Source organism: Anabrus simplex, chromosome 2 (assembly GCF_040414725.1).
Source record: "Anabrus simplex isolate iqAnaSimp1 chromosome 2, ASM4041472v1, whole genome shotgun sequence".
Taxonomy (NCBI): Eukaryota; Metazoa; Arthropoda; class Insecta; order Orthoptera; family Tettigoniidae; genus Anabrus; species Anabrus simplex.
This window is the reverse complement of record NC_090266.1, coordinates 1,093,934,148-1,093,946,844: the sequence shown is the minus strand read 5'-3', so window position 1 is coordinate 1,093,946,844 and position 12,697 is coordinate 1,093,934,148.

Below are 12,697 nucleotides of genomic sequence, written 5' to 3'. Positions count from 1 at the left end.
CATTGGTAAACAGATGGGAGCAGGACAGATTCTACTGCAGAAAAATTAAAGTACTGCAGCCTGAAATACCGGACAGTACATGTCACTCGCTCACAAAGATAAATCAAGAAGCAAACTTCCTCATTTTCTTGTTCTAAAGAAAAGATTCATAGCTCACTAGCACGTTTATATCAATTCCCTCTTTTACTCCAAATTACTTCAGATAAGTAAGAAAAAAATTACAACACCCTCAAGTCGGTATCTCTCAGTACATCTGACAGCTTTCTTTACTCCGTATAAATATGATATGAAATATGTGATTTACTGCGTTGTACCTTGTTGATAATGTAATTTTGTTAATATATGGGCAAAGAATGAAATAATCCAGGTTCAGTTAAGTTTAATCAAATTCTGAAATAATATTTCGAACATCTTTTGTTATCATGTCCGGCTAAATGTACGTAACATACCATTCACAAGGATCAATTAGTCTTATGTAATAAAACAACCGATAGTTATGTTATTGGTTACTTTCATAGTGCTATATTTAATTAATTTAATTAATATTTGTCCCCTCCGTATCGTATGGGTTAGCGTTATTAGCTACCGACCTCGGAGGCCCGCGTTCGGTTCCTGCTACTGCCAGAGTTTTAAGGGCTGGTATATGATTAAAATGGTACACGAAGCTCACGTCTATTAGAGGCGTGCCCAAAAAGTGCTGTACCACCTCTAGATGAGGACACGAGTATACTTATTCATTCTGATAGTATTATTGCATTTACATCCCACTAGCTAGTTCTTGATGGTTTTTGTAGACGCCGAGATTCCAGAATTTTGTCCCGAAAGAGTTCTTTTACTTGCCGGTAAATATACCAACATGAGGCTGACATATTTTTGCACATCCAAATAACACTGCACTGAACCAGGATCGAACCTGCCAACTTGGTGGTCAGAAGGCCAGCGCATTAACCGTCTGAGCCACTCATCCCGGCAGGAGTTTACTTTCACTTTAAGTTAATATCTGAGCAGATTGTATATTCAACGTGGAACACAAACACAATACAATGTTTTGTACAATCCCAATGTTATATAGGAAGAGGAGCACACAATTATACAATATTTGTAGTCAGGAAATACGGAGCCTGAAAACATACTGTACGTTAATGGCCTGTGCCGTTTTGTACAGTATAGTGCAACAAGTTCCGACATGATGCACAAACATCTAAGAGAGTGCAAAGATTTCGAATTATTAAATCTGAATTAGTCGTCCATCATTAATTGGTGTGTTCTGCAATACTTACGCTATAAAGTGGTTTGTTCCATTACACGAGATGTGCTCATTCAGTACTTTGAGGGTAAATACCAGTTTGGACTACTATTCCCAATCTGAGAGGTCAAATGCAGTGGTTTGATCATGTTTAACTTAATTTGAAACTTGTGAAGCAAATAATCTAGTATATTCCTGCCAAAAGTTATGAGGTGGTACAGGAAAATGGGTAACAAAACAATTTAAGGATGAACAATTATTTAAATTCATAGCCAACTGCTTACTATTATTATTATTATTATTATTATTATTATTATTATTATTATTATTATTATTATTATTATTATTATTATTAAAACCTTGATCGATTTTAGGCAATTTCTTTATACGAATATTCCTCTTTCGTTAACTTAGTTTTCTTAGATCACTACCCTAGTCTACGAGTTCGTATTGCAAATTGCTGTCCAGAAGGTTTTCACTCCGCCATAATCTCAAGAGTGATTTGAAGGTGTGATGTGCACTTTACATATTCTTATGAACACAGTGAAATGAAATGGCGTATGGCTTTTGGTGCCGGGAGTCTCGGCTCGCCAGGTGCAGGTCTTTTAATTTGACACCCGTAGGCGACCTGCGCGTCGTGATGAGGATGAACTGATGATAAAGAAGACACATACACCCAGCCCGCGTGCCAGCGAAATTAACCAATGACAGTTAAAATTCCCGACCTTACCGGGAATCGAACCCGGGACCCCTGTGACCAAAGGCCAGCACGCTAACCATTTAGCCATGGAGCCGGACTATGAACACAATATTGACGAGTTACACCAGGCGGCTCGCGAGCGCCGTACTTTCTACTTACAACTGTCCCACATGTGTTAGTGATGCATAGGATTGCTGATCATTTGTTTATGAAGGAGTGTTCCAAGTGCTGTATTGTAGATATTGTGAAGCAAATAGCAGTCATTTTACTGCACAGGTTGCATAACAGGGTGTATTTATAAATACGTCAAATGCGCAGAAAACAAAATTTCATAACTTATTAATTTATACACTTGTAGACATTCCGCCGGCCGCGTGGTGTAGGGATATCGTGCCTACCTCTTATCCGAAGGCCCTGGGTTCGATTGCCGGCCAGGTCAGGGATTTTTACCTGGATCTGAGAGCTGGTTCGAGGTTCAGTCAGCCTACGTGATTACATCTGAGGAGCTATCTGACGGTAAGATGGAGGCCCCGGTCTAGAAAGCCAAGAATTACGACCGAGAGGATTCGTCATGCTGACCACACGACACCTCATAATCTGCAGGACTTCGGGATGAGCAGCGGTCGCTTGGTCGGCCTTTGTTCTTCGGGGCTGTTGTGCTTTGGGGTTTGGTTTTGGTTTTGGTAGACATTCCAGTCTATAAAAGAGTTGTTTGGATGAAAGGGAAATTAATACTGTTCAGCGATATACGTGTGTAGAAGGAAAACGTCTGTTTGGAGCTTCGGCTGCATTCTCACCCGATTCTCCACAGATTAAAATGATGTCTGTAAATTCGTCGTTGCTGAACATACTAGCCATTGCCGATATGCAGACAGCAAATGTAGTGTTGCTCTACACTAGTACATACACCAGCCTACTACTATGCGGTCGTAAACGAGGTTTACTAATCCAAGGGGTTGCATTAGACGGGTAGCCCTGAGGAACATGCTGCGAGGGACCATCCGGTTGTTATCTCTTCATATTGTGATCTAACCTGACTGCTGGCAGTAGTTCCCCTGTGAAAATCAGTTAGTAGACAACCCATTCATCATTCGTACATGCAGGACATTTATAAGTAGAATGTACGGCGCTCGCGAGCCGCCTAGTATATTCTAACTAATGTTATATTAGCGAAGTTAATATTACTTGTGTCATAAGGCGCCACCTTTACTCCACAAAAACCAAGTATTTTATGTACTGTATTGTCCTGTATATTCTTCATCTGTTAACATTATGTGGGATACAATGTGTTGTCTACATGAGTTCCCGTGAGTTCACTAATCTTCGCTGCCACATTCGTACACACCACATGATGCTACATCCCTTACAGACCACTCATCTCTCAATATTGACAGTAGATGATTGTCGTTAAAAACACCATAAACTATGAATGTCCTAACGCAACTGCCCACTGCGGCTATGGAATATCTTGATATAAGAATGGTTTAAAAAATTTCTATTTCTGGGAAATGCAATAGCAGAAATTGTAAAAGCAACGTATAGAACGTACAGCTCGATTTGTTCTGGATATTTCAGACAAAAGAGTAGCGTTACGAAAAATGTTGTGAAGTTTGTGTTGGGAAGACTTACAGTAGATCTAACGAGACGAGCTGCTCTACTAAGTGGTATGTTCCGAGCTGTCAGCGGAGATATGGCGCGAAATAGCATTTGTACACGAGTAAGTTTGAATGGTGTTTTTAAAGGTCAGAAAAGTCACAATATAAAGTTGCAATTCAAGAAGAAAATTGGGCAAATATTCGGTTATAGGAAGAGGAGTTAGGGATTTTAATAATTTACCAAGAGAGATGTTCAATAAATTTCCAAACTCTTTGAAATTATTTGATACATTCACTGCTGTGACGCTCATAAACGCCAGGGCAATCTGCGAGTCCATGCGACTGACATTTATAAACATAATTGCATTTAGAATCCTCTGGTGTAACAAAATGTCCTTCGAAATCAATAATTAGTAATGGTAGAATTGCAACCGCAAGATTTCTCATAACTATGATTTCAACACCCCAGTGAAGCAAAAGTTTGAAGGAGCAGCAACGAACGTGTTAAGAAAGCATTATGTAAACAAGTGATGGGGAATCTGTCACCTGGGCCAGACGTCATCACGTAGTTGTTCTAGGGAGCCGGTGTTACTTGCTCCGCTTGGGACGGGTGTTTTTCACGTGACAAGAGAGCAGCAGTCATGCCGGTTGCATACCGTGGCCGTACTGTACTTGCGCCACTGGCCTTCAGTACATACTACGTCATGCACTTCCCCTACTTGCTCGCTAAGCTGCTCTCGTTCCTCAAGAGCGGGGAACAAACTGGCTCCGAAGGCATTTCGCTCTCAATTGACGACCTGGCCGATTGCAGATAAGTGGTGACTGGTCAAAAGTTTAACGACAGATTTGAAATTTGGCAACGAGATATAGGTAACGAATATACGTGACTGAATACTGTAGGGATATCCTGCATTTCTTTCCTTCTTTCTTCCATTCTTAGTCCGTCAATTGTCAATCTACTGCGAATTCGGAACACAGGTTGAACATTGGGATGGAGAGAGCCATGGATCATGTTTTACGCTTGCCCAAACACTGGGTAGCAAATCTGAAGCAGAGCAACAAGGCACTACATCTTGTGTCGGTGGCAGTTTGAAAATTTCCATAAATTTTCTGTCACGGTTCTTCCATACCTTTTGTCAACACGTATATGGCAATGCAAAAAGCTATACTCTTAAACTTCGTATGAATACTGTATGTTTCGACAACAGTGGACACAAACGTAAGTCTTACATAATTATAACATTTCTTATGAAAGTCTCCCTTTTCCTCTTTATTTAGTGTTTATTAGTGTGCGTGATTGTTTATTAGAGGAAAGTTATGGTGCACACTAAAACACAGCGCAGGGAGACTGGAGATGGTTTTTCTTTTCACGTTCATTTACGTCGCGCCGTCAGAAATAGGCCTTATAACGACGATGGGATGGAAATGGGAAAGAAGCGGCCATCGCCTTAATTGAGGTACAGCCCAAGGATTTTTCTGGTGTGAAAATGGAAAACAACGGAAAACCATCTTCAGAACAGCCGACAGTGGCTTTCGGACACACCACCTTCCGAACGCAACCTCATAGCTGCGCGCCCCTAACCGCACGGCCAACTCGCTCGGGAGAGAAGTTCCTACTTTTACAACGGTTAAAATACATACAACAATTACTGAAAGAAAAAATATCTTGTACACTTTGTGCAAAAATTGTCTTTGAAAAAACATTCCTGATATTTATCACCTCAAAAGATAATAATAATAATAATAATAATAATAATAATAATAATAATAATAATAATAATAATAATAATAATAATAATAATAATAATTTTTAATGGGCTAGTTGTACACAGGCTGATTTTCTCCCGAGGTATTCAACATTTTCCAGGAAAATGATAGTATAGTGAATTATTTCAAGGCTCGAAGCATTTACACAAATCCTAGGCTTAAAAATCATAATCACAGTGCACACATTACTGGATCCAGCAAAGTTACACCGGTTATTAGTCACCTTACGACTCAATCATGAGCATGGGGTTGATGACCTGAAATGGCGTAAGCCCATGAAGCTGTTCTTGAATTAAATTATACTGAGAGACTCTTGTTGTTAGTCGAGGTGTGTTCTGTACCTTCTGCCGCCACTTATCTCCGCTAGATGGCATTGCCGCTGAAGGAAATGGGAAGATATTACGTTCTCTGAAATTTCAAAAACTTACCGGTTTCGGTCAGTTTATTCTATATGTATTAATCTCTGTCTGTTTGGTCCCAACTAAATTGTCACTTTTGACCCAAAAGTATATCAATTTTTTCCACACACATATATACACTGCAACCCCTTTGGTTACCCAGGAGAATCCGCGGGAATGAACACTGAATGTCTAAAATTCGAAAGTCTAAAAGTAATCATACTTCATTGGGAAACAATCATTATGTCCAAAATATTCATATTTCAGTGGGCAAAATTAAATACGGCACAGCTTTCACAAACTGTAACCGCGAACTTTGTGCTCAACCTATTGGGTCATTTTAATTTGAAAAAATGTCCTTTTTCCAACAATTAATTTGGACGTTGAAGATATCTCCTGCTCAACTGTAAGTTATGTAAGCTTAACGCAGTATTTCATTTGATATCTCGATTAAAAAAGTGTATTCTTGAGTGTACATTTGTTCCTGTCTATCTAATTTGAGTGAAAAGATTCGCTTCTGTTTGTAGTGCATTTCAAACTGCTTGAATATTGTATACAAATGTGGGAAGAAAACATTACTGTGGGACATAGGTAGGTTCCTATTTAGTCGCAGAATGCTACGAGTTTTCGTTTCCAGCAAGAAATATCTTCATAAGGTCATCTGTGAAACGACCATCCACCTTTACAGGCCTCATGAACGGATGTTCAAAACGTATTTTCAGGAAATTGTTTTCTTCAGAACACGAAATATAAATCTGCCGAACCTCCAAGGAAGACAACCTACGGTGCAAGCTTTGGGCAAAATGGAAAGGGCACCCAACGATATTTGCTTTCCTCCATACTGAGAGTGCTGCATTGTTTCTTGGAAACTCAAAATTGACAAATGTTGTCGTTGGTAAATCTTGAAAACTCTTTTGAGGGGAGTGATTGTCGAAATGTTCGAATTATGATGTGTAGCCATACAAAGATCTACTTAGAAAAATAAAAGAGGTTCTACTGGAATATGAACACCATGATGCAGCACGTAAGCAGTCAGAAGTTGTGCAAAATGGGACAGACAGCTTTAAAAAGAATCATAAATATAAAAATACTGAATTTACCGCAGTGGTTTGACATTCGTTTTCTTGTAAGAAACTCCAAAATATTTCGTGTGTACTCATTTACAATAAGGAAATCATCTCTGGTTTGGATAACTATCACCACTTTTCGTAGTGCTTCATGAGCCACAGCCTTATCATTTAGGAGAAGGGGATGTAACTTAGCCCGAGCTCGATGACTCGTACGCGTGTCAAGACTTTCATCCTCAGTTACCAAAGACGTGATGTTATCTTTTTCGTTAAGTACCATGTATGCATGTAGAAATGTTCATGGCTGGGTGGAAATAATAGCTGCGGTTTTACGTTTTAAGGAATTACTGAACTATTTTCTGTTTAGGCTTGGTTCATCTGGCTTATCGTGATAGTGTGTGGTTTGGTTTTGAACAATATGTAAAATATCACTTAGAATTGCGAATGACTTACAGTGTTTAGCACAGCACATCTATCGCTGATTGTCGTTGGCGAGAGCTTTGTGATAATAAAATTTCAACCTGACGATCATGTACAGTGTTTTACAGTGTTTTCCCTTTTCTAATAAACATTAGTTCCATGCTGTAGTCAGTGACCCGTTGAAATCATCCGTTGCGCTGCAGAAACTTAATGTGGCACTACCTTGCAATGCACAGGCAAGACTGAATGAGGGTTTTAGCATTCAGATGTTTTTAAGTTATATTATATGCCGCTATGTCTCATATCTGTATGCAGTAAAAATCAATCGAAAATTTTGTAGTTTATATTTTCGCAATTCAAAGGAATAAATACAGCTTATTATACTTTAAATGCCAAGGATAAGGGCAGGCTAACAAGGTATAGGACTAAACTGACGTACAACCCCGACACATATGGTTGCAATGTCAACCGGATTTCGGACCAAACTGACAGCGACACAAACTAACCCAACAATGACTGATATAACAGCTAGAACTTGCCAGCAGGAATTGACAACAATAAACATGACCTTTTATCCATTTTCATGCACCGTATTAATCGTTGGAAGGCATTCTTGAAGGATAATTCAGAAAAAATAGTGGCCCGTATGGTTTGTCTTAACGTTGGCACAGTATCGCGAAAGGTGTCTTGATATATCAAGTAGGATACTTGGGCCTATATCACCACCATGAGCGACTTCAGTAAGAAATACACTTTGGCTATCCACTGCTGTCCCAGTTGTACTGTGCAGCGATGGTTACCTTCGTCACTACGAAAGTGGACACCTATATTGTATGAAATTGTCAGCAGAAAATATATATCCACGCTTTACTTCATCTAATTACAGTTGAAGTGCCTCGATAAATGAAACCGTGAAAATTAGACAAGGGAATCCTCTTTGCGTTGCTGTATTTCGTATTCGTCAAATGCTCGACCTCGAGATAGAACATTTATTTTTCATGGCTTGTTCTTCTGTCGAGCCGTATGCACATGGTTATTACATTTGCTGTCTGCTAATCAACCATATGGTATTATTCATATATCCCGCGAGGCTTGCTACCGATATATTATGCAAACTAAAAGCTTTAATCAGATCTATGAAACACAACACACACTGCATGTAACATATGACACACCAATAACTGGATCCATGAAGTACATGTGTTCCGTCAATACTGAAGTTAAAGGCATCGTACAAACAGAAATATTTCTGCCACTACCTACAGCAGTACACACGTGCAAAAAATGTTAAGTAATCGTCGCAGAAATTCAGCACTGATCCCAGATCCTAGTGGAGATATTAGTGTATATTCCAAGACTAAAAATAGTATGTCAGGAAAGCTTCACCCTGTACTCATATGTGTATAGGTTATTAGTTCTCAAATATATTCAACATTTGAACTTTTTAACAAATTTATGTAGGTCACTCGATATTGTTTTCTAGTATCCGCAGAACTTATATAAGATTTTTACTCACGGTTACTCGCCTACTGTATGTCCGGTTGTATGCAGTAATTGGTAAGTCATTTACGACCTGAATTCAGTGATATGTATTCGAGTTTAAATGGGAGATATCTTGGCAATATTTTTCTCTCCAGTATTCCTTAAGACTGAGAACCATCGAGAAAGTTAAATAAATAATTCAATTGAAATTATAAATATATAAAGTACGAAGACCTTTATCGATAATCCTCATATTTTACAGTAGGAGGGCATATAGGAATCTTTCAGTATATTAGCGTTAAGTTTCAATTTTGTATGATTTATCAACGTTGAAATTGTTTTCCTTTTGTATGTTAAGTTATCCTCAGTTTCAACTGTGTGAAAAGTATAGCTTAAAACCCTAGATAATTATCATTAATTAGAATAGGTTAGTATTAATTATATATTTTCAATAAATATATTCAGAACTGGACACGTTAATAATATTCCCTTTAAATATATGTTTTTTAAATACTTGTTACATAATCATCTTCAAGAAAATGATTGAAGATTAATGATTTTCTTCTGTCAGTTTCTGCCGAAGGAAATGATAAAATACGTAATTATCAGCCCCATTATTTTCTACAGCTTTCTCACTCCTTCCGAGACGTTGTAAGACCTTGAAGTAACGCTTGTTATGTCTTCTGAGTGTTTTCGTCCGTTGCCTACCAATGCTTCTATTTTCCCTAATGTCTCTTCATTTTAATCCTTTCAAGTTCATGCTTCACTTATGCAGCTTGTAAATTTGGATTTATTATACCATTTCCAGCTTCTGAGGGACTTCATCAAAAGGAAACATTCTAAACCTGTTAACATCTACTGTTTTATTTTCTACGACCCCACTCTCGGCAGCCCTGATGATGGTTTTCCGTGCTTTTCCACTTTAATACCAGGCAAATACTGGGGCTGTACCTTAATTAAGGTCACAGCCGCTTCCTTTTACTCCTAGCCCTTTCCCATTCCTTCGTCACCATAAGACCTATCTGTGTCGGTGCGACCTAAAGCCAATTGCAAAATATATTTTCTCGTCTTGCGTTTCTTACTTACTTCCTATTCGCGAAACGTGGGTTCTCGGCTTTCTTTCTTTCTTTCTTTCTTTCTTTCTTTCTTTCTTTCTTTCTTTCTTCTTTCATTCTAATTTGTCTCTAATTTTCTCCCAGTTATGATATTTTCTCACCTGTGTTATATCTTCTATTACTTTAATCGCTCTTCTTGACAAAATAATATTCCCTTGTTCATTTTATCATTCTTTTTCTTCCGAACCTTTGCTTCACTTCTTCTCTTACAATCGGTTGATTTCTTTGAATCTTCAAAGAATTTCCTTCTACTGAAGTGTACACTCCGGTGGCAACATTCAAGGATCCCGATGATGGAAATATAACCAAAGCATTCTGGGAAAACACTTTACGTTGGTTTTTAAGGTAAATAACACAAATAAACGGCACAGCGTACGCTCCAAGATACATACAGAGTGCCCCAGGGGGAACAGTCAATATTCAGAGATATGACAGGAACGCTTATTTGAAGCAAGAAACCTTCATATGTACATATGACCTATACCGAACGGATTCCGAGATAGAACATACAACCTGTGACAATAAAGTTCGGTGAATAGTCCTGTACTATCAACAAAGATGAACAATGCACGACAGTGACCTCACTGTTCTACGAAATAGTCCCCTTCCGTAACTATGCACTGCCGAGGTCGGCGATACATGTCCTGGAAACTTTGCAAGAAGGCTTCCTTTGGGATGGTGTTCAAAGCCTCATCACCTTTCGCTGGATGTCAGGAATATCGTCAAATCTCTTTCCTTTCAAAGCGAGTTTGAGTCATGGGACCTTTTCCCAACGAGGGTACCCCGGAGAACGCCATTCCATGCTTTGCCGTTTTATTCAATGTCGTACCTGAGACACCAGGTTTCATCCTCAGTGAAAAATACAATTCAAGAAATTTGGTGTCGCATCCGCCGTTTCGACAAAATTCCATAAGCCTCTAAACGTGCCTGCATCTGATCGTCAGTCAAGTGATGTGGCACAAGACGAGAACACGTTTTCCTCTTCCCTAACTTCTGAGTAACGATTTGTTGCACGGATTCACCGTTAATCTGCAGTTCATCCGCTATCAAGCGCACAGTTCATCACCGAGCGTTCGTGATTAATTTCCTCACCTTCTCAGTGTTTTCGTCACTGACGGAGCTCGCCGATCTTCCGCTACGGGGGTTGTCAGAAACACTTTCCGGCCTCCTAGAAAACGGGCGAACAACTTGTATACACACTTAAAGGACAGTGCTTGACCTTCATAAACACGTACCAGCAGCGCATGCGTTTCTATCGGTGTCTTGCCAAGCTTAAAAAACTGTACATTGATCTTTTGGTCGTTCATGTTCCAGTTCGCAGTTCAGAACCAACGCACTAAACACGCACTGTCTTATACGGCACACACACGATGCTCAACTCAACAACGTTGGGAGCAGGTGGTCAAGACCTGCTGATACGCTGGTGCAGCGTTGTGTGTCGCCAATGTTGCCGGATCGACCGTTCTGACTTAATTCCCCGAACTTTATTGTCACAGGTTGTATTTAATTTTGGGCTAGCGGTATGCACGTAGGCTACTGTATGTGCCAAACGTACCACGTTGCTTTCATCCTCTTTGCTCGGAAAGTCAGGCTGCCATTAAACTAGCCCGTTGAAAGCGCAGTTGTCCACGGTGTGTTGTGAGTGATGTAGTGCAAGGGATTGAGAGTGGATCAGAGAGAAACATCGGTTACCTGTATTTGTACACGCGATGGCTAAAATGCCACACATCTGCACTAATTAAGAATATGCAGATACGGTGTATGTTTTCGGATTAGCGACGGTAGTGGTCTTGCTGCTGTCGAGGAATACCGTCGACGCTTTCCTACACGTCGAATTCCTGATCTTTGAGTGATTACCAGAGTTTACAGCACATAGTGTGAAACAGAAGTTCGCACTTTTCTTCTGAACGTTTAGTTCGATAACCTGTGCAGAAACAGCAACACAATGTTGAAACGGTGCAGCGTAGTCCTACTACCAACACACGGCGACTTGCTGCACGTATCAACGTCCAAGGGGCACGTATATGGCGAACATTATATGCGAGAAACTTATTCCAATTTCAAAACGTCAAAAATGTAGGGTGGGTAAGATTCATACGTGCGCGATACTAGTCCAAAAACAAATATACGTTAAATGTTTTCTGTCTGGGAAACCATTCGTAATAGGGCATACGTCCATATGAAGTATTTTGCTTCAAATGATCGTTACTCTCAGATCCCTGAATATTGACCATTCCTGTATATGTTTACGTCGCACGGACAAAGATAGGTCTTAGAGGGGCGATGGGATAGGAAAGAGCTAGGAGTGGGAAGGAAGCGACCCTGGTGCATCCCCAGCATTTGCCTAGTGTGAAAACGGAGAAATCACGGAAAACCATATTCAGTGTTGCCGAATGTCGATTTATTTTGCTATTTGCTTACGTCGCACTGGCACAGATAGATATTATGGCGACGATGTGATAGGAAAGGCCTGGGAATAGGAAGTGAGTGGCCGTGTCCTTAATGAAGGTACAGCCCCAGCATGTGCCTGGTGCGAAAATGGGAAACCACGGAAAACCATCCTCAGGGCTGCCGCAGCCACTCGCTTGGTTCCTCCAAGATAGATTTTATCCTAAGTTAAACAACGAATGTCAAAAGGAACTCCAAATTTGTTTTGATATAACTCTCTATTTTGTACGTTTGACAATGAATAGTCACTGCATTAGGATAAAATGTGTTATTCAAACACAATCCAACTTCACGACTGCGGCAGTCCACAACAGTTAATATGTTCTCTTCTGTGCAGTGATATAAGAGGTGAATTTTGAAGAGTTGTTACGTACACACGCAGAAATGTAGTACGTAGACTACGTTATGAATTATTATGTTTAGTTTATCGTGGAGGACGTCCAAGTAGGTAAGCATTAA